The sequence below is a fragment of the Globicephala melas genome, chromosome 6 (genome assembly GCF_963455315.2).
Source record: "Globicephala melas chromosome 6, mGloMel1.2, whole genome shotgun sequence".
In the NCBI taxonomy this organism is placed as follows: domain Eukaryota; kingdom Metazoa; phylum Chordata; class Mammalia; order Artiodactyla; family Delphinidae; genus Globicephala; species Globicephala melas.
The window spans coordinates 53325640-53349410 of record NC_083319.1 but is presented as its reverse complement, the minus strand read 5'-3'; the positions used below and the strand labels follow the sequence as shown (position 1 = coordinate 53349410).

At 40.0% G+C, this 23771-nt stretch overlaps 1 protein-coding gene across 1 annotated transcript in view; it reads left to right on the top strand.

Annotated features, from left to right (window-relative positions):
- LOC115863855 (uncharacterized) overlaps nt 1–23555 on the top strand; it is a 130735-nt gene extending 107180 nt beyond the window's left edge. Inside the window, exons 6-10 of the mRNA XM_070045837.1 lie at nt 3922–4014; nt 4127–4463; nt 5104–8242; nt 8908–10967; nt 21885–23555. The gene's annotated coding sequence lies outside the window, so the exon portion shown is untranslated. The remainder of the gene's footprint in view (nt 1–3921; nt 4015–4126; nt 4464–5103; nt 8243–8907; nt 10968–21884) is intronic.
- Nucleotides 23556–23771: the final 216 nt, after the last annotated feature.

The window sequence follows — 23771 nt, the reverse complement described above, 5'->3', positions numbered from 1 at the left end:
TATTTGGAAATGTGGAAAATGTGAACAAGCAAAATGACCATTATGAACATGTTGATGTACGTAAGCCTAATTGTTTTTATGCACAGGGATGCGTATGTATTGTCAGTGGCGTTTTGCAGTGGCACTGAACCATCCTCTGTGAACATGTTTCATACAACATTTTTATCAGCGACATATTTAATCATATCAAAACTTCGTAGATTATTCAACTAGTTCCCTGCTGTTGGACATTTAGGTTTTGATTTTTTTTTTGTCATTGTGATCAATGCTTTAATAAACATCCATGAACCTAAATTTTTTTATTTTCATTTTTTTATTGAACTACAGTTGATGTACAGTATTGTGTTAGTTTCATGTGTACAGCAAAGTGATTCCGTTTTTATATATATATATTCTTCTTCAGATTCTTTTCCATTATAGGTTATTATAAGATATTGAATATAGTTCCTTATGCTATACAGTAAATCCTTGTTGCTTATCTATTTTACGTATAGTACTGTGTATCTGTTAATCTCAAGCTCCTAATATATCCCTCCTCTCTGCCCTTTCTCATTTGGCAATCATGTTTGTTTTCCATGTCTGTGAGTCAAGAACCTAAATATATATACATTTTTTATTAAGGTAAGTTCCTAGGAGTGAAATTACTGAGCTAAAAGATATGACATTTGAAGTTGTTTCGTTTGTTTCTATATGTCATATTGTCTTCTAGAAACATTGTACTAATATGGATGTGTTACTAGCAACAATAAGAACACTGATTTTTCTACACACTTGCACTCATAATCATAAAAAAGTCTGATGGTTTGAAGAACAAAAACAAATGATATTCCATTGTTTTATTTGCATTTTAATAGCTAGTGAGAGTGAACATTTTTTTGCTTGTCTATTGCCATTTTAACTTTATCTTTTGGAGAATTAACTATTCATATCTGTTGCTCATTTTTCTGTTAGGGCATTTTTATTTTTCTTAATGGCTAGATGGCTTAGAGTAGTTATTTTAGTGCAAAGAATATTTATCGCAAATAATTTTCTCAGTTTTATTTGCTTTTTAGTTTTGTATTTCATTATAACTGGATGTGTTCTGGATTATGTCTTCTGTCAGATTATTCTTGATTTATAGAAAAGTTATATTTTTGTGTGTGTGTGTATGTGTTATTTAACTGGTAAGCTTGCTAAACGTTCATATTCATTTGAAATGTGTTCTAAGTTAATTTTGAATTTCATATCTTTTTCTTGTCTTATTGTATTACCTAGAAATTCAAGAACAGTGCTACATAATAGTGGTGGTAATGGGCATCCTTGCTTTGTTCCTGACTTTAGGAATACCTTAAAGTTTAATTATTAAACATGATACTGGCTTTTGGTGTGAGATATGTGTCAAAACAAGTATGTATTTGCTAAGTAAATATCCATTTATTAGATATTTTTACAATTTTAAAATTTAACAGTAATTCCTGAATTTTATCAAATATTTTTTAGCATCTGTTTATATGAATGTGGTCTCTCTCTCAGGAGCTCTCTGTCTCTCTTGAAACAATTGCAAATTTGGAGAAAAGTTGTGAGTACAGTACAAATGACTATTTTTCCAGAATCATTTGAGAGTTTGCTGCTGACATAATACCCATCAACTCTAAATACTTTTGTGTATATTTTCTACAAACAAGAAATATTCTCTTGCATTACCAAGATACAACCACCAAAACTAAACACCGAAACATTACTATCATCAAATCTGTAGATCCCATTCAAGTTCTGTCAAATGTCCCAGCCACTTGGCAATGACACCCAGTTCAGAATCACATGCTGTCCATACAAAAAAATTATACACAAATGTTTATAGCAGCATTATTCATGATAGTCCAAAAATGGAAGCATCTCAAATGTTTATCAGTTGATAAATAGGTAAAAGAAATGTGGTATCTCCATGCAATGGAATATTATTCAGCCAGAAAAGAGGGATTGAAGTGCTGATACATGATACAAGGTTCATGGATGAACCTTGAAAATATTATGCTAAGCAAAAGAAACCAGTTAGAGAAGATCACATATGATATGATTCCATTTATATGAAAGGCCCAGAATAGTCAAATCCATAGACTGAAAGTAGATTAGTATTACCTAGGGATTGGGGGGTGTTGGGAGAGGGAATGGGGGTGACTACTAATGGGTGCAAGGTTTCTTTTGGGGTGATAAAAATGTTCTTAAATGGTGGTGATGGTTGCACATCTCTGTGAATGTAGTAAAAAAAACATTGAAATGTATACTTTGAAAGGGTGAAATTTATGTGGTGTGAATTTTATCTTCATAAGGCTGTTATTAAAGAAAGGACTTGTATGTTGCATTTACTTCTCATGTCCCTTTGGTCTCCTTCAATATGGAACAATTGTGCAGTCTTTTCTGGGCTTTATTGACCTTGACACTTTTGAAAACTATGGGCCAGTTCTTTTGTAGATGGTTCCTCAATTTTAGGTTGTGTTCTTCACATTGTATCTTATCAAGTGGTACATGATTTCGATTTGTCCCATTACTGATGACGTTCAATTTGATCAGTTGATTAAGGTGTTGTCAGGTTTCTCTCCTGTGGAGTTATTCCTTTCCCTTTTAAATAATTTTATTTTGTGGAAAGATACCTTGAAAGGGTATAAAAATCCCATTCTTTATCAAAGGTGTATTCATTTATTATGTTAGTGTGAACCCATGCTTTCATATTTAATTTGTCATTAATTTGATTACTCAAATTAATTTTTTGATGTCAAATTATCCCAGATTTGACCCACGGGAGCCCGTCAAGCTGGTATCTGTGTCCTTTTAGTGTATCCCCTTCATTCCGTGAATGATTCCTTACTCTCTGGTATAAGAAGATGCTCTAGTTCATTTTGTACTTTGCCTTCCCCAGCCCTAGAATCAGCCATTTTCCCAAGAAGCCCCAGTTCCTCTTAGGAGAAAATGTTATTTAGAAACTAAGAGTTGATCTCTAAGGTATGCTCGCTGCTTTTGGGGTTTCACTGCTCCAAACCCCTCTCAGTGGACTGAGCTAGAGGATATATGTAGGTTTCTGTGTACCTACACACACACTTATATGTATGTGATTTTCTGTATTATCTGTGTTTATCCATCCACCCATATGTCAAAAAACATGACTTTATAGAGATACTTTTACCCCATTCCAACTCGGTAAGTTTGAGTGTTCTGCGTTTCCACATTTGTAGCTCCCTCCTCTGAGAGTAAGAAATCTGACTTCTGTTATCAGTAAGAGCGTTACCTATGTGATGAAACCCTGTGTAAAACCAGTCTTCCATCTACTACCACTGTTCTCTCCTCTGTGTTTGCCCTTCTCACCACACTCAAGTTCTAACACACACCCATTTCTTCTTGGCCCTAGATACTGGCTTTTGGATTGAGTTGGTCAGGAAGGGAAAGGGGACAAGGTGAGAAGGAGGAGAAAGCTGTTTTTCTCTTTTGACTTATAATTTAGTGAATTATACTAATAGGTTTTTCTAATATTGACTCATCCTTGGACTTTTGCAATGTGCCCTGCTTTGATTTCTCTACTCTTTCATTTAAGATTTCTTGATAAGTTTTTTTTTAACATTTTAATTTTATTGGAATATAGTTGATTTGCCATGTTGTGTTAGTTTCAGGTGTACAGCAAAGTGATTCAGTTATACATATACATATATTCATTCTTTTTTAGATTCTTTTCTTATATAGGTTATCACAGAATATTGAGTAGCATTCCCTGTGCTATACAGTAGGTCCTTGTCGGTTATCTATCTTATATATAGTAGTGTGTGTCTGTTCATCCTAAACTCCCGATTTATCCCTCCCACATTTTGCTTTTGGTAACTGTAAGTTTTCAATATCTGTAAGTCTGTTGCTGTTTTGTAAATAAGTTCATTTGTATCTTTTTTAAAAAATTAGATTCCACATATGAGTGAGGTCATATGATATTCATCATTCTGTGTCTGACTTTCTGCAACATGGATTGACCTAGAGATTATCATACTAAGTGAAGTAAGTCAAGGTTTCTTGATAAGTTAATTTATTTTGCTCATCTGAAAAAGCCTTGACATGCTAGAAATTTTCTTAGACATTCCCTTAATTTCATTCTCTTTGATTTCTACAGGGGGAATACATGGCTTTCTCCTCACTTCTTTGCGTTTTTCCAGTGCCTTTGAAAGTACCACCAGAATGATGACTGCATTTTCAGTGGTGGAAATTATTGCTATGTCTCAGAAGCAAGGAATCACAGGATATCTACTTTCCAGTGGTGATATATGACTCTCATAAATGAAAGCCACACCATCATTTATAACACCCTAATGAGTTTTTTTCATAGAGACAGAACAGAGATTCCTAATGTTTCTTGGAACTTCCCAAAAAACAGGGCAAGAAAAAAAAATTCAACTAAATGCCTGTTTGTTAGCCCAGCATTGGAAGGGAGCAGCCTTAAAGAATAATTGGTGAGTAAACCCACACCAATACCACTGTCCTTCATCTCCTTCAGATCAGCCTGATGCAAAAGAATTTGTTGGAGCCCACAATCTTCTTTTAAGCCAAGAAGATTAATTGCAAAGATAAATATGCTTTGCGAAGCACTTGTATTTTGAGGAGAGATGGAATTGCGGAAGTGCCATGTAGACGTCTATCATTCTACAAATCATGATTATTGTCAGTGACCTGAAACCTGGAGCATGTTACGAGGGTTAAATAATGTCCATAGTTTTGCTCTCGGGAATGGTTTCGTTCCCCACCTGATCGTTACCACACTGCCTTGAGTCTTTTAGGCCTAAAGTACATAAGTTGCTTATATTTATCTGGGTAGTTGGTTAATTTTGGAGATAACCACCTTGCAGGTATGATTTTCTTCTGCTGACAGAGAACAAAGCCTGGATTCTTATCCTTTTTATGTTTCATTATTCATGCTTTCTTCCTCATCTCCTACCAACCCTCCTACCAGTTCTGTTTAAAGAAGATATTATTTATTATATATGTATGTAGATTCCTCCAGAAAGATCTAGCTATGCCCAGGTTTGCTTGTGTGAATACACATATACCCACAGTATAAGTGTACTTCAGTATGTTTTTTTTCCCCTTGACCAGGTCGCTCCTAAGAAACCATTAATATAACAAAAGCTGTCAAAAGATACGAAGGAAGAAAGGATGGTACTTTTTGATTATGAGGTATGAATTTATTTTTGCATGAACACTTGACCACTGGGGAACTGTGCCTTCCTGTGAAATGCATGCTCCAGCCATGCCATTGGCTCTGGTGACCCACAGAGAGGGTAATCCAATTATCCAGGTAAAGAAATGTCTGAAAACAAAGAATAAATAGCAGTTATATTTTGGAATTAAGCTCATTCATAAAACTGGTAGGTCACATTCATTTCAGAAGTACATCAATTAGAATACTGTGTGAAGCTGTGATTAAAACATTCATTCATTTGTTCATTCAACAAATATTTATTGAGAGCCTTCCATGCGCTAGACACTGTCCTAGGTGCTGGGGGTGTATTAATACGCAAAGACAAACATGGTCCTTGCTGGTAAATTTAACAACTGGTTTTCCAGAAACAAAAGCCCTGTCTTTTGAGTATTTGCCAGTTTCAAGGTCTCCATGTTCTGCATTACCTGGCACAGAGTCAGAACTCAAACATGGCAACCATCGTCATCATCTTTCTGTCTCGATCATAATTCTCATCAATATTATGTATGATGATTGTGCTTTAACAACATACTAAAAAGAAACTCATGATCTACGGAGGTAAATGTCCAAGACACGTGTTTAGGAGTGTGTGAGTGTGTGCGTATAAAGGTAAAGAAAGGCAGAGAAGGGTCTGAAAGGATGCACACTGGATTTGGTGTGGTTACCTCAAAAAGATGTGGGATTGAGTGGAAGTTAACTATCAAAGTGGGACTTTTTTTCTTTTCTTTTACTAAAAATCTGTAGTTTGAATTTTCATGAGTATGGATTAATTTTATAATTTTTAAAGAAAATTTGCACTGTCTAAGTTAAACAAGCATAGCTCTCTCACATGATGGCAGTCCAACAGTGACCAAATGCCTAGTAGATAAAGGGCGGTTATTATGGGAGAGTCAGGTACCATAATATATGAATCATTGTAGATGGAGTCATCCTTAAATGATTGTTAGGTGGTTTTCCTGGCGAAAAGTGACTTCAGCTGTTGACAGAAGATGAAATAGAATCAAGACACTTGACAAGTATTCCAGTTGCTGTAGAACAAACCACTCCAAAACAGCAACTTAAAATAATGACAGTGTTTATTTTGCTCACAGATTTGCAGGTGGGGTGGGGTGGGGTGGGTGGGGACATTTTGTCCCTTCTCTGCTTGGCATCAGGTGGGGTGACTGGCGGGCGGAAGGTGGAATCATCTGAAGGGCACTCCCTCGCGTGTCTGGTGGTTGATGCTGACCGTTGGCTGGGACCAACGTGGGGCCGTGGCTGGAACACCTACGTGTGGTCCTTCATACGGCTGCTCATCTTCCCCACAGTATGGTGGCTGGGTTCCAAAGGTGAGTGTCCCAAGAGAGAGCCAGGTGGAAGCTGTATCAGCTTTTATGACCTAACCTTGAAAGTCACACAGCATCACTTCCTTCACATTCTCTTACTCAAGGTGGTCGCAAAGCATTGCCCAGGTGCCGAGAGAGGAAAACTGGACTCTCTCTCTTGATGGGTAAGTAGCAAGTTCTACAAGAACATGTGGGACTGGAGATACTAACGTGGCCATTTTTGGAAAATACAACGTGCCCCAATAAGTCCTCTCCTTTCTAATGTGGTCTGTACTACATACGTACAGAGCAAATATGGAAACTTGCCCAGATCCTCTTGGCTGCCCTGCTACATGTGAGTATGTTGCAGTTTCACCTTTACTCCAAAAACCATATTCATGCATTGTGAAAGCTGTAAATTCTTATGTGAGAAACAAAAAGAATTTTAGTATTATAAGATTCTATTTCCCACGCTTAGCACAACCATGGTTTTTAAAACAATCTCCCTGTGTACTGTCAAATTTGCCTTAACCTAAAAGGGAGATTGACACATTGCAGGGATGGGGAAAGTCTACCTTTATTGGTTGGACTCAGGAAGCTGGTGGGTTTGTATTATTTTTATCTCTGAGCTTACTTGTCAAATACAACAAAAGATAGAACACAGAAGAGAGATTCATGGAAATGAATGGTTTGCAATGGAATTTCAAATATTCTTCTTAAATGCACATTGGTGTTATTACCTACCAGCCACGCTATTCAAGACTATGTTAAGTCTGTTTATTTTTAAAATTTTAGTTTATTTATTTTTGGCTGCATTGGGTCTTCTTTGCTGCGCACGGGCTTTCTCTAGTTGAGGCGAGCGGGGGCTACTCTTCGTTGCAGTGCGCGGGCTTCTCATTGCGGTGGCTTCTCTTGTTGCGGAGCCCAGGCTCTAGGCGCGCGGGCTTCAGTACTTGTGGCACACGGGCTTAGTTGCTCCGCAGCACATGGGGTCTTCCTGGACCAGGTCTCTAACCCGTGTCTGGCAGGCAGATTCTTAACCACTGCACCACCAAGGAAGTCCCAAGGCTATGTTAAGTTTAATATGTTGAGAGTCAGATGCCTTTCTCATTTTTTGTTAAGGTTTGAGTCAACTTACTCATTTGTATCCCTAGTGTCCTTGGTTCCCACTGGGGCATGCATGCATAGAAAACATATTTACATAGAGTGGCACTTAGAGAATTGTCAGAAAACATCCAATTAATGGAGTCTACTAAGTTCAAATCTCCTTTTACTTTATGGTATGAATTATTCTCCCCAAATCAGCTGTAAATTAGATCTGCAGGGATTCTAATTTTTAAAAACTCTATTACTGTTAATTTTTATTTCTTTGAACACAACCAAGTTCTTTCCTCATTGAAGATGTGGTCATCATGTAACCAAAGTCTTAAAAACTAAGCTCTTTTGGTGATTGACATGTGAAACAAACAAAAAAGAAAAAAACCAGACTTTCACATTGCCTTTTAAAGTGTGAAAAACAGCTTGTATCCATGGTTGGGTAAATCAGTCAAATTGAATTTTAACAAAGTTTTGCCTCCTAATATTTTCTTGTTTAGACTCAAGACAACCATAAGACATTTCGTTTTAGCTCAGTCAACATTTTATTCTTCAGAAATTTGTTGAAGACTTGAAACTTTTTCCAGTCTGTTCTCTGCCACCACTACAGCGCCAAAGTAACAAAAGGAGCAAGGTCAGTGCCTGTATCTTCCCTGAAACTGACAGCATAAATGGAATTCAAATATTGTGAGCCCAGATTCTTACGTTCATTGATGTATCCTTGTAAAGAACATTTACTGATATGTCCAGCTCAGACAGTTATGCGAACCATTAGCCAAGACAATAAACATGGTTGTTCTTCAGCTCACCTGGGGGAGCTTTTATAAAATACTGGTTCTTTGTTCCACTCCCGGAAGATGTTGGCTCACAGGCCAAGTATGAGGCCAAGGAATCTATACTCTACAAAAGTCCCTCTTATGATTCTGGGCGTCAGCCCATGGTGGGAATGACTGAACGAGAATTTGCTAACTTTTAAAGTAACTTTTGTGAAGTAAGATGTTTTGCCTTGATAGGGTTTTTATAGCTCAAAACAAAGTGATACTATGTTTGAATTTCTATCCTTGTTACATTTTACAATAGGAATTCAGGCTTTATCTAAACTTTCATATATTGACTTTACAGTAGAAGCTACAGCTTTATTTAAAAAAAGGGGGGGAGATGTAGTTCATAACTCTCATCATTATTTCCGTCTCTAGCTTTGTATTTGGGCTGAAATATATTTTATATGTAAATAATGTTATATATAATAATAATGATTACTGTCATTATCTGGTAAAATTTTTCTTTTACATCCTTTAGGCTCCTCTAGCTGGAACTCATGAAGTAAATGAAGAACTACAAACAATTTATTATGGTTAGAGGATATGAATGGGGCATGCCTCATAAAAGTGGAAATTTTTGTATAGAGCCACAAAGGATACCTAAGATTTCTACAGATAGAGGAAACAGAATAAACAAAGGCACAGATACTTGAACTTGCCTGGCACATTCAAGGATGTAGGTAAGCGTAGCCAAGGTACGAGATAATGGGAGATATCCATGGCTTAAAATATTCAATCTTCAGCAGTGGGGGCAAAGAATTCTGTCTCGGTTCTATTTCCAGTTGTCTGGAGTGGCTTTTTGAAAAAGTATGTTAAGATGGATTCTGAGGATGCATCTGGCTCTGAGGTTGATTAGGGATCAGCTATGGCCAGAAGACCGGGCAACAGAAAATCAGTGTATTTTCTATTCCTAGTCTACGTGCTGTAACTTTTGGGCATGTATTCTTGATCTTAGTGTTTTCTTCCACACTTTCTCTTAATTTGGTATATACATTCAATGTCTTTGTCCTGATTTTAATTCTCCCTGTGGTATCTTAGATTATATATTGATCTTTGAGGGGTTCATGAAATACTGATCCTTTGAGAAAGACGTTTTGCCTTAGGCTGCCCTTCTAACCCTATGGGTGGGCACTGTGAGTGGACTTTGCTGGAACATATTGAAGTGGTGAGAACCAGATGACTACAACCCAGTGTTTGCGTCTGAATTTCTGAATCAGCGATCGAGTCAAAGGGTGACTGATGAACTGTTAAGCTGATTTGCTGCATTTATGGGTTTCCATTTAAAAGCCGATGGGGCACAGACATACGTTTCTCCAGAAGAAAAAGAGCTAACATAGAAATTAGGTCCTACTTCAGTTTTACCAAGAAAAGTTTACACTGATTGTCAAAGCACCTGTATTATTATACATGTAAATATTGATTGATCTAATCAATTTACCAGTTTTCAGAAACAAATCTGAATACTTAACATGCTGCAAGGAAATTTTAAAATGCATATTTACTTCTTCAAAACTAATTTCTGTGAAAGCTCTTTTTGTTGTTCCCACTTTTTTTGGTTACATCTAGCAGTCTCACTTGGACAAAATATATAGGCTCTTCATTAATACTACTTGAAGACTTTATATTTAATTAGCATGTGCTTTCACTTCTAAGGCTTTCTTGGGGCCACATTTTAACACTCTGAAATCGGGCTATGTGCATTGTAATCCCTGTGAACATTTCGTGTCGCATTTTCCGTGTCTTTTCCTTCTCTGGCCTCCCCATACCAAAAAGCTGTTAATAAATCTATGCTGCTTCTTGGCTATTTTAGAATCAAGGAAGTGTGGAAAGTGCATGCGAGGAGGATGGATGACTTTCTTTGATTTTGCCAAGAGGAGAGAATGAGAACTTGATAAATAAGGCAGAAGAAGAATTGCTTTGACGGGAGATTTTGAAACCATCTCTCCTCTTCCCCTGCATTTTGAATGGGGCTCCGTGAACATCTGGAAGTGGGTCATGGCTTTTTCTGCAGTGTCTTAAAGGAGCAAAAAATGATGTATCAGCTGCTTACAATCACTTTACTTCCAGTATTTTAAAATTGGTTTAGTAAGCTAATGATGTCAATCATTTCTGGTGCTAGACGGAACATTTTTACCTAGAGATTAAAAACCTTAGAAAGTTAAGTCTTTTCTAAAAATTTTTATATTGGAGTACAGTTGATTAACAATGTGGTGTTAGTTTCAGGTGTACAGCATAGTGATTCAGTTATACATGTATCCATTCTTTTTCTAATTCTTTCCCCTTTTAGGTTATTACAGAAGATTGAGTAGAGTCCCCTGTGCTGTACAGCAGGTCCTTGTTGGTTTTCTACGTTATATACAGCAGTGTGTATACGCTCTGCCCCTCTGTCTCCTGCATACCCACTGCCACTGTCCAGACTTCCCGCATCCTTCTCCAGGACACTTCACGTAATGCCTGTGTTCATTCACTATCCTGCAGAGAATGTTCTTCCTCCAATATTCTCCATTCAGGTGAACTCACCAGTTTTCAGAAAAACAGGTATGATCTTTATTTAAATATAGTTGATGTATAATGATGTGTTAGTTTCAGGTACACAGAAAAGTGATTCAGATATATATATAGATATATTCTTTTTTAGATTCTTTTCCATTATAGGTTATTATAAGATATTGAGTATAGTTCCCTGTGCTATGCAGTAGGTCCTTGTTTGTTATGTATTTTATATATAGTAGTGTGTATATTTTAATCCCAAACTCCAATTTATCCCTCCCCCCCCACTTTTCCTCTTTGGTAACAATAAATTTGTTTTCTAAGTCTGTGAATCTGTTTCTGTTTCATAAATAAGTTCATTTGTACCATTTTTTTAGATTCCACATATAAGCAATATCATATATTTGTCTTTCTCTGTCTGACTTACTTCATGTAGTATGATAATCTCCAGGGCCATCCATGTTGCTGCAAATGGCATTATTTCATTCTTTTCTATGGATGAGTAGTATTCCATTGTGTGTATGTACCACATCTTCCATTCATCTGTTGATGGACACTGAGGCTGCTTCCAGGTCTTGGCTATTGTAAATAGTGCTTCAGTGAACATTTGGGGTGCGTGTATCTTTTCTTTTTTGAATTTTATTTATTTTATACAGCAGGTTCTTATTAATCTCCCAGTTCATCCCACCACCACCACCCACCGCCCCTGCTTTCTCCCCTTGGTGTCCATACATTTGTTCTCCACATCTGTGTCTCCGTTTCTACCTTGCAAACTGGTTCATCTGTACCATTTTTCTAGATTCCACATATATGCGTTAACATACAACATTTGTTTTTCTCTTTCTGACTTACTTCACTCTGTATGACAGTCTCTAGGTCCATCCACGTCTCTACGAATGACCCAATTTCGTTCCTTTTTATGGCTGAGTAATATTCCATTGTATATATGTACCACATCTTCTTTATCCATTCATCTGTCAATGGACACTTAGGTTGCTTCCATCTCCTGGCTATTGTAAATAGAACTGCAATGAACATTTTGGTACATGACTCTCTTTGAATTATGGTTTTCTCAGGGTATATGCCCAGTAGTGGGATTGCTGGGTCATATGGTAGTTCTATTTGTAGTTTTTTAAGGAACCACCATACTGTTCTCCATAGTGGCTGTACCAATTCACATTCCCACAGACAGTGCAAGAGGGTTCCCTTTTCTCCACACCCTCTCCAGCATTTCTTGTTTGTAGATTTTTTTGATGATGGCCATTCTGACCGGTGTGAGGTGATACCTCCTTGTAACTTTGATTTGCATTCCTCTAATGATTAGTGATGTTGAGAATCTAGCCATCTGTATTTCTTCTCTGGAGAAATGTCTATTTAGGTCTTCAGCCCATTTTTTGATTGGGTTGTTTGTTTTTTTGATATTGAGCTGCATGAGCTGTTTGTAAATTTTGGAGATTAATTCCTTGTCAGTTGCTTTGTGAATATTTTCTCCCATGCTGTAGGTTGTCTTCTCGTTTTGTTTATGGTTTCCTTTACTGTGCAAAAGGCTTTGAGTTTAATTAGGTTCCATTTGTTTATTTTTGTTTTTATTTCCATTACTCTAGGAGACAGATCCAAAACGATATTGCTGTGATTTATGTCAGAGTGTTCTGCCTCTGTTTTCCTCTAAGAGTTTTAGAGTATCAGGTCTTACATTTAGGTCTGTAATCCATTTTGAGGTTATTTTTGTGTATGGTGTTACAGAATGTTCTAATTTCAGGGAATTTTAAAGGTTGTCCCATCCTGCCATATCCTGTAAAAACCTTCTTCCAGCTTTAGGTCCAGAGTTCTGCTTGATATTTCCTCAGCCTCATGAATATGGGAAGTTCTTAGCCACTTCCTGCCCCATGACTTCTGACCTTAGAGCAGCAACCTTTAAGCCAAGTTAAATTTTCTAGTTGCCATAGACAGATAAGTTGCTTAATGCTCAGCAAGGCATAGGAGATATTTGGGGCTCAGACAGACTGCAGTTCAAGCCTCAGTTCTGCCATGTCTTAGCTGTGTGACTGGTCAGGTTACTCAACCTCTCTGAGCCTTATTCATTTATTCACATCATTCCAAAAATCATCAGTATAAAGGAGGCTTGCACATCGAGAAAGCGCCAGCTGTGGCCTGGATGCTGAGTGTACGTTGCTAAACAAAACGGACATATGGTTCCTGCTCTCTAAGAGCTTAGCTCGGGAGGATGCTTGAGAATGAGTTGCCGGTGACACTCCAGAGCGTACGTTCTCCGGTAGGTTAGCCCAGGCTTGGAGATGCAGGCAAAACTTCTGGAGAAATTACATCACAGCTGAAGTGCGAAGAATCACTCGGGGTAGTCAGGTGGTGAGGAGTGATCACGAGGGCCTCAACTTTCTTCCCTGTAAAATAGAGACACACCTACATAGAAACCATGAATCTAACACACCAGAACTGTGCCTCGCAGGTCAGTCTTGGGCCGGAAAACATGTAGTGAACAGGTACCCTTCCTAGGCAGTGGGGATGGGAAAATGAGTAGGTTGCTGTCTCTGTGCTCCTGGGTCTTAGAGGCTTGAGGTCTACCTCTAGCTGCGAGGGCTGCCTCTATTACTGCTCTTGTCCCACTGTATATTGTACTTGCCTGTTGTCATGTCTGGGTCTTGAGACCATGAGCTTAGCCAGGAATGCTTCTCTCTTATCCACTGTCATATCTTCAGCGCTGAGCAGTTCCTAGTGGACCTTTGCTCTTCTTATCCGCCGTGGCTGATGTGGTAGGTTCCCTGTCACATCATCTCTCCCTCACCTTTTCAGCTTACACCTGCCCAACTTTCAGCTGCTCTCCCCACTGCTTTGATTTGCCTGAAGGTTTGCTCTGGCTGATGAGGGCCACTCAGCTCACTAGTAGGGGAGGGAAGCCGGGAGTGCAGGAGAATTAGGGCCCACCCCAGCTGCTCTCAGCAGCTTGGGGTAGAGCTGGTGTATAAATAACTCAGCTCCTAGGCCCTGGAATGACTCTGAGACATGTCTTCTACACTGGCTCCAAGTCCCCCGTAGAGGATTTAGATCTAGTTACCTCATAGCAATAACTCGATTGATAAGTTACCCTCCCTTCCTTTCCCCACTTCCTTACCAGTGATTCCTGGGATTTTCACAACTCCCAAAGAAACCACTTACACTTGAATCCTTGTCTCAAGGTCTACTCAGGCATCCAAATCTCTATCATATGTTTAGGGAATTCTGCCTATAAAGAGCCCATCTCCCATGACAGGAATGGAAAATGTCAGATACACTTGTGGCCAGGGTTGGGCACATGACCTGGGCATTGAGCATTAGATGTACCCATCTCCACACTCTCTAAATTGGAAGCTAATGTCATGAAGAAGTAGGAGATGCCCAGATTTGATTCTGTTGACAGATGGCAGCAGGGACAACAGTTTGAACGGCACCTTGCAGCATCCAGTGTTGCTGGTACACATGGCACGACCCAAGACATCGAGCATGGCTTCCCCCACACAGTGTCACCTGGAGATTTTCGAGCACTGTTCTTTCCCTTGTAGTCTCGGAGCCGGGTTCTGGGGTCCTCTCGGAGATTCTTTGATCTCTCCAATAGCTTTCGTGGTAAAATCCTTTCCTGCCAACATGTCAAGGGTGGTTTCTGTAGCTTGTAACTAAGAATGGTGTCTGTGTCAGTCAGGATAGAGCCAGGAAAACAGTCCTCTAAATCTTGCACGCAGATGGGGTTTAATAATTTAATACAGATAATAGGTTAAAAGGGTGATGGAAAAGCTGGCAAGCCAAACAGGGAGAAAGGAAGCAACTCACAGGTTGGTAATAGCTGGAAGCTGCTACCACCACTAGGGCTGGAGGGGCAGTGGAGGAAGGGAACCCATCATCTGACAGGAGCTAGAACCATGTAGGGGCTGTGCAGAGGGTTGACCAGTGAGATCCAGGAGCTGAAGCTCACAGGAAGGATGGGCAAGAGGGAGAGAAAGAAATATCTGGTCTTCTTTCTTTTTCCCTCCCTCCAATTTTACACCGTACCTCCCATAAGTTGGAAGTAATCACCAGAAGCTAGAGGGCAAGGGAGCCTATAGTACACAGCAGAACAGGGCAAGAGCCAGAAATAGACCTGAAAGCCGACAGGCAATTGCCATGCCCATGTGCTAGGAGTTCAAGTGCTCTTTGGCTGAATGAGTGAAGAGAATAACCAAGGAGAGGGCTGGCACCAGAATCTTGCGCTGTACCAACTCTTAAAAGAATAGGGAAATGAGAGGATTTCCCTTAAGAAGAAGCAGTCGGAGAGAAAGGAGGAAAATGAGGCAAGAGTAAGGCCCTGGATGTCTTGGCTCTGAAGCAATCAACTCTGCCAGGCTTCTAACTGGACACCCACCAACTAGACCTGTGAATTATTCATCGAGTCTAGACAGGAGACTCAGAGCGCTTATCCAGGAGCTTTGAGTATCATAGCTTCTAATCCAGGCTATTCCCTGGGTAACGTGGGTTATTAAGTGAGGATAACAGTGCTTGCCAACTTTCATTGGGCAAGGTAAGAAACAACGAATAATGAAGAGTTTTAAATACTTGGCATCTTGATAACCAAGAGATGAGCGCATTCACTCACAGTTTGAATTGATGGTATCGTCCTCGATGAATTCCATGAATAAATGGAATGTAATCTCTTTGTTAGTGGCAGTGCGTAAGAGGAAGCAAAGGTCTGTGTTTGCATTTGTGAGAAGGAGCATGGTATACAGGCAAAGCTTCTAGGCCATGATAAATATTTGTTCCCTTCCTCAGTCTCCCTTCTTTTTATCATAGCTGTAACCTAGAGGGAAAAAAGTGAGAAAGTGAAGTACTGTCTAGAAAAAATGGCTGGGGTGAATCCCTTTTATAGGAAAATGCTTAAAACACCAAAAATCCATGGGCATTGTAAATCCAAGGCCATTTACTCAGGATTTCAGATGTTCTAAAAAAAAATTCATCTGCACTTATTTTGTTTCTTCAGTGTGAGGAATGAGGAGGTGAGGAATCCTCACTTCCCATGGGTGCCGTGAAATGTCTACTGGTTTCTATTTTCTGTGGGATTTCATTCTCAGGTGGTGTCTTGGTGTTTCTGTGACCCAAGCAAGGAGTCCCGTGACTATAGCACACTTTTGACACGGTTGGAAATAAGATCACCTCGAGGCCCATTGCAAAAGGAGCCGGGCCTCTGCCATGGGTCAGCAGCAGCCAGGAGGGTTGCCAAGATACGGTACAAAACACAAGACCCTACATCTCCCTCTGGGTTTCTGCAGCAGCTTTCTTGAACTCAGCTGTTGAAATTTCACTTCCTTCACTGAAATCCAAACACATCTGTGCCCCCAGATAGGAAAGTGCTTATTAAGTGACTTCCTCCATGCTGGCTAGGCTTGTGGTTTTATTCAGCCCTTACAGAGTGTGTGGGGGCTTCCCTGGTGGCGCAGTGGTTGAGAGTCCACCTGCCAATGCAGGGGACACGTGTTCGTGCCCCGGTCCGGGAAGATCCCACATGCCGCGGAGCGGCTGGGCCCGTGAGCCGTGGCCGCTGAGCCTGCGCGTCCGGAACCTGTGCTCCACAACGGGAGAGGCCCGCGTACCGCAAAAAAAAAAAAAAAAAAAAAGACAAGACAGTGTGGGAGCTGAGTACCACAAGGATACCTGAGTACCAGGGATGAAGGCAAAGCCCAGGGATGGGTCACTGGGGTGGAAGCGTGCCAGCCAGCACTGATACCTGGGGGCGGTCGTCAGGGTACTCACCGCTTGGCTTGGCTTTGAAACATCAGCTGGAGCCCAGGCAATATCAGGTCTCACTTAAGCTTCACCCTCTACGCCGTCTCTCTCATTCTTCTACTTGTCATGGACACAATCCTTTTCATCTGTTTAATTTCAGAGCACAACAGGGATATTGATTGCTTTATTTATGTGTTGGTCAGGTGCCTTCAAATATCAATTTTGTCATGACTTGCTGTTTTAGAAACTATGATTTCAAACCAAAATGTAATTTTTTTTTAAAATGAATGGTGGTAGTGTCGAGCCAAGCTTATCCTATGTCCTAGGCAGTGCCTATGTCCTAGGCGGTGCCTATGTCCTAGGCGGTGGAGGTCACAAAGGGAAGCTCTCCCCTATGAATTTTTAGGATTGGGTTGCCCTTCAGGCCCTATTCCAGACCAGAAAAGAACCTTCCCAGAATAGGCGAGACCCATGTTCGGGGTTTGTATGATGGAATGCTAAGGAGGGCAACTCTTCCCTTCCTAGCATTGTTCCCAGCAGTGCCAACCCCATGGTGGACCCCCTCACCCTCAGATCCCTCGTGGAAGCTGGTGCTCTGGAAACCCAGAAGCAGAGCAGCCCCTGGTCCCCCTGCATCTGTCTCACTCACTCAGTCACTTATTACCCAAAGGGCCATCATTACCCATGTCCTGTTCTTTCAGGACTATTTTAAACATACTTCTTCATTCATGTTAATATTCCTCATTCTACATAGAATGCCTACCTCTGAGGTAGGTCATATCCCTTTACCCTTCCTCCATCCTTCTAATTTTTTACACTACAGTTTTTACTATTTGTGTTATCTGACAATGGAATATTCACTGTTGAGCCGAGTCTATTATCATTACGTTTCCTTTCTTATTCAATTGTTTTTTTTTCCTAGAGCTGATAAATTACTTATGTTTTAGAAATGTACTTACTTTTCTCTGTACACGTTGTTAATGTTTTTTCAGTCCCTCCGAGAGCCTGTAATATTCAAAACACTATTTTAACCCATTAAGCAATGTATTTAATTTTTTAAGAAGCTCTGTGCAGTAGGTACATCACGATCCACATTTTATAGACGGGAAACATGAAGCACCGGGAGGCTGCCTGTGCTTCGTGGGGATGTAAGATCATTGTGGCAGAGGCAGCATTTGAGCCCGGCCCGTCTGGCTTTCGTATCCACGTTCCCAAACTGAAGCAGCACAGCCTTTGAGAAAACTTTCTACACAAGCAAGTTTACCCGATAAGCAATTGGTTTTTTCTTTTACACTAGAACTCTTTCTCCTGCATGTCCCTGTGCTCTCATTTTCCTCTGGATTTTGCTTGTTTACTATACCTGTACCTGCTGTCATAGTAGGATGGATTTTCAGTATCGTCAAGGGAATTTCCCATATCTCCTTTCTGTACTGATTCCTCATTTTCTGGATATCACTTCTTTTGGGTGTACCTTATTGCTTTAGGGGGAAGCCAATCCTTTAGAAGACTTCTTGAGAAAAGGTGAATGGGAGACAAATAATTGTTAGATCTTAAATGTTAGCAAGTGTTTGTATTCTAGTTTGATAGCCCTGGGTACAGTGTTCACTGCCCTCTTATCCTCGATCGTTTACATGGGACCTGTCTTTTACTATCTTCCTGGTATTCTGAAATTTTACAGCAGTGGTTGGTATTTTTCATTTATTGTGCTGGGTGTTCGGGAGGACTTTTCTGCAGGTCCAGAAAATGTTCTTGTACTATTTCTCTTGACATTTTTCTCTTGTGGATCCTTACGGTAGGCTGTTGGGCCTCTGGGATTGGCCTTCTGGTTTCTTCTTTTTTTCTGTCCCATTTTTTAAAGGTTTTGAGGTATGTTCCTATTTGCCATATATATACAATACGCATATAAATGTATATTTATCCGTGTAATTTTAGCTCTCATATTTACATTTCTAAGAATGCTTTCTTATCCTAATAATAATGTCTGCTTATTCCTTTTTCTTAATAGCATCCTGACCTTGTTTTAATGATAGCTTATCTTCTCTTTCTGAGGTCATTAAATATGTTTTTTTAAATTTTCTTCTTTTTAGTGCGTTCTCTCTTTTTTTTTGAGTTTTCTTTCCTCCTTGCTTCTGTTTTGATGTCTCTATCTTTTATGGTAGAGGCTTTCTTCAACTGTCAAGCCATCACTGGTTTTCTGTTCATATTGTAAAAGTTAGAATGCTGGAAGCTCTGTGTGCTTACACTTGGCTTGTCAACTGTAAAGTGCACTGTAGAGTAACTGGGTGATGAGTTGGCTTTTTAATTGGGAGATTCCTATGTGTCAGGACCTACAGAGTGTTCTCTAAGCACGTGACGTATTTATTTGTGTAAATGTGTATTGAAGTCTTGAGAAGATTGAGATAATTTCTATTACGGCAGCACAAACAAACAACAAAAAATTCACTGTGAGATATGTGGGTGGGTTCCTAATGTGGGTGGGTTCCTAAAGCTCTTCCTGCTATTTCTGCACCTTGGACTCTATTTCCCCACCGTATTGCTTATCATGGTCTCCTCTCCCCACTATTAAATTCGTACCCATTTTAAGGTAGAGCTGTTAGGTTCATGCTGACGTATGTCCTCAGAATAATCAGCTTCACGAATTCTTACGAATTCTGAAGACAGTTCTAGCCCAAAGAAGAATCTTTTTTTTTTTTTTTGCGGTACGCGGGCCTCTCCCGTTGCGGAGCACAGGCTCCAGACGCGCAGGCTCAGTGGCCATGGCTCATGGGCCCAGCCGCTCCGTGGCATGTGGGATCTTCCCGGATGGGGGCACGAACCCGCGTCCCCTGCATTGGCAGGCGGACTCTCAACCACTGCGCCACCAGGGAAGCCCAGAAGAATCATTCTTAAGTTTGTGCCACATACCCAACTATTAGAGGTGAAAACTCTAGTAGTTACATGATAACTATCAAGAAACTTTACTTCTGGACTGGTGCCAATTTACATATACTCCTTATTTCTGTAATTACTGCATGTAGAGCCATTCTACGCATCATGATAATTACATTTATCTTGATGTACCTCCTTCTCCTTGTTTCAGTGACTCTGCTGAAACCACATGTTTCTTTATCCTCTTGATGCCTGAGATTTTCTCCATTTGGGGACAGTCACACTAGACTGTCCCGCTATGGGACTTTCAATTTAACGCTCTAGACCTCTCGTCTAACATATTGTTGAGAGTTCCTCCCCAAGCCCTCAAGGTTATAGAAACTAGTTGTAGACAGAGCTGGATCCTTAAACGTGATTTCCTTTATGTGGACTCACATACTTGATCTTTCTGGTATTATTGTAACTTGACCTCCTAGCAGCATTTAATACACTGGATTGGTTTCTGCTTCTTAGAGTTTCCCTGGATACCACTCTCTCCCAATATTGCTGCTACCTCCTATCCCGTTGGCCACTCTTTTCTCTCCTCCTGTGTTAGGTCCACCTCCTCAACCTGACCTCTAATGTAAGAGTGCTTCCGGATCCTGTACTCACCTCTTCTCTTCTGTCTACCAGGTCTCTTTAGGTGATGCCATCTAGTCCATACTTTTATGCTAATGACTCCCAGACATTTAACTGTGTTGTATCCCCGGGACTCCTGACTCTAGTTGCCTCCTTGACATCTTCATACAAATGTTCAATAGGCCTCTAGTGCTTAGCGTAACATCCTAACTACCCCTTACATACCTCTTTCTTCCCATTTTGGAAAATGGCACCAAAACCCAGCTACTTGCTCAAGCTCCTAATCTGACAGTCACCCTTGATTCATTTCTTTCACTTTACCCACAAAAACTATGTATCTACAAACACTATGGGTTCTACTCCCATAAATACCTTGAATCTGTCCAATTCTCTGCATTTTCTTGACTCTTACCTTAGACAAAGACATCATAATATTTCTTCTAGGCTACTGCAGTAGCTTCTTACCTGGGATCCCTGCTTCCAAGCTTGCACACAGCAAACTTTTAGAAGCATAAATCAGATCACGCCACTGCTTAAAATCCTCCAAGTTTTATGATTTACAGAACCATACATGTCCTAGCTCTGGTCTACCAACCCTTCCTTTGGTTCCTCACAACACCCGGCTCATTCCCTCCCTAGAGTTTTTGACCCAGCTCTTCCTCTGCCTAGAATGAGCTTCTCTCTCATTCTCACAGTGCACATTCAATATTCTCTTCTTATCTAAAAAGTCACCGCCTCAGAGAATCCTTCCCAGGGTACCCACCTAGAGTACTTATTCAGTCATGTTCTCTACCATCAGCCTATTTTAATTCTATGGATAACACTTATTCCTCTCTGATATTTTTGTTTGTTTATTGGCTGTCTAACGCCCACCACTCCTTGAGAGAAGTGACCTCATCCATCTTTACTCAACTAGTATCATCAGTGCCTGGAACTAAAAAAAAAAAAAAATCACTCAGTGCCTATTTGTAGAATGAATGGATTAACAGATGGCCTTAGAGGCCATCTAGTCCAACTTCCTCACTTTCAGAGGTGAGAAAAACAGAGAGAAAAGCGACTTGCCAAAGATGATGTAGTTCTCAGGCTCTTTGGCTTATTGTTTTAAATTTGTTCATTGTTATGGTGACCTCAACTACATCCCAAAGCAACTATCTTTAATTATACTCTTGGCTCTGCCAATCTCATTTGTTCATCATCTCACCTTAGGGTCATATCTTATTAGTGTTATCCTACCCAAGGGTGTTTGGGATAGGAGCCAACTCTACATTCTATTGTGTCAGTTGCCATTAACACAGGTCATATTTTTCCCGGGGCAGTTATAAGCTTTTTTTATAAACTTAGAGAACTGACTTTTTGGCTGTTCTCACCTGCTGACCCACTAAAAACCCACCTTTCTACCAAACTAGATACTTGATAGTGTTTATGTGTAGGGTAGAATTATAAATCTATTTTGTCATCATGGTAGTGGCCCAGTTTACAGGGTAATCATGGTTTGGCAGAAAGACCTTCGCCTTGGGAAGCCTGGTTTTTCGTCCATTCTATTACTCAGAAGCTGTCTGAGCTTAAGCAAGCCGTTAATACTCTAAACTTCAATTTCGTAGCCTGTCCAACTTTGCCATGAGCAGGGAGAAAACAACAACAACAAAACCAAAAATACCAATAACCACTCTCTCTCACTTCCTCTCAACCACTCTCTCTCACTTTCTCTCACTCTCTCCCCCTTTTTTTTTCTTCTAGTTTTTGCCCGCACAGCATGCAGGATCTTTTTGGGATCTTAGCTCCCCGACCAAGGATGGAACCCGCACTCCCTGGAATGGAAGCACAGAGTCTTAACCACTGGATTGCCAGGGAAGTCCCTCTCGTCCCTTCTTTATTTGGAATAACAATATGAAAATTCACTTCACAGGGACTAAGTGAACTTATTAATAAACCAGTTAGTTGGATTAAATCAACTCATGAATGAGAAGACATTTTGCTAAGTGTAAAATGCATTACAGATACAAGAGATTAAATGTAAGGGATTGCTTACATTAATCAGTTTCTAATGTATTAAATATACAGCCGTCAGTAATTGTGATTTTGGTTAAGTCCCTGTTACATGTCAAACTTGCAAAACAAGTGTCTTCTTATCCCGTATACTTTTGAATAATGATTTTAATTATTCTTTTTAATAAAAGTACTGTGTTCACTGTAACTAATTCAAATGATATAAAATGAAAATGGAAAAGTCTACTTTTTCACCTCAAACTCCACAAGTATAAGCCCCAGAAATAAGCAGTTAGCATTAGTTATTTTTAGTTACTACTGTTACTACTCATAATAGCTAACATAATGATAGTTTAGTACTTCACTGTGAGTCTGATGTTGTTAGAAGCACTTCATATATGAACTTATTTTGGTGCTTACAATAACCCTATGGCTTAAATATTACTGTTATCCTCATACATGAGCAAACTGAGGCACAGAGCTGGGAAGCTATCTGCCTGGTGTCACACAGGCATTTGGGCTCAGGCAGACTGGCTCCCAAGTTCACGCTCTCAGTCACTATAAGCAGTGTATCTCGGACACCTTTCCATTTGCGTATACAGAGATCTACTGCGTAATTTTAGTACCTACAGAACACTCCACTGCGTGATGGCGCTTATCAGCTCCCAACTGATGAGAATTTTTATTCTCTTCCACATTTTTCATTATGAGAAATAAACTGCTAAAAATTAAAAATTGAACTGCCATGAACAACCTCATACTTCTGTGTGAGTGTGCCTTGGCATATACTTCTAGAAGTGAGTAGCTGAAACAAAGGACGTGTACACTAAACTTTTTGAGCACCACCACCACGTTGCCTTCTGTAATGATTACTGATTTTCACCTGGAGTCTACCAACCACCAGCATCACTGAGCGAACTGGTTATTTTTATGTGCTACTGTTTTTTTCTCTAATTGTGTTTTACATCTCATTGCTCTGCTGTTTGACAAGGAATTTTACCATATGGTAAACACAGCATTTGGGGAAAGCTCCTCCTAGGCCTGTGGGGTGATGTCTCTGCTCCTGGGCATAAGGTGAGCAGGAATCCAGGGACCTTCCTGCTTGTGCTGCCTGATACCTGAGGCTCTGGAGCAATTACTGTGTGACTGTTCACCTTGGCTCAGCCTGAGAGCTACTGTGACAGATTTAGGGGCTCTGAAACATTTATCCAAGCAGAGCCTCTAAACCAACATACATTTTCACTCACATGCACCCTAGGGAGAGAAGGAGAACTCTAGGGAGTGAAACTCCACAGAAATGTAGTCTACCCTGCACTTCACCCTTGGAAACTTCTTGAGAAATGAAATTCATTTCTTCCAATCCCAGGTCTGTCTTTTTTTAACCAGTTTTTCTCGGTGGGTCGGTACGGAAAAGTACATTAATAAAAGGAAATTAACAAGGTCCTTCAATCAACTACTATTTCATTATTTGCTTTGTAAGAGAAAATATTGAATAGTCTATGGTTCTTGCCTCCAAGAAACTTGCAGTCTCCTCCCACGGTCCTTCAATCAACTACTATTTCATTATTTGCTTTGTAAGAGAAAATATTGAATAGTCTATGGTTCTTGCCTCCAAAAAACTTGCAGTCTGCTCCCACC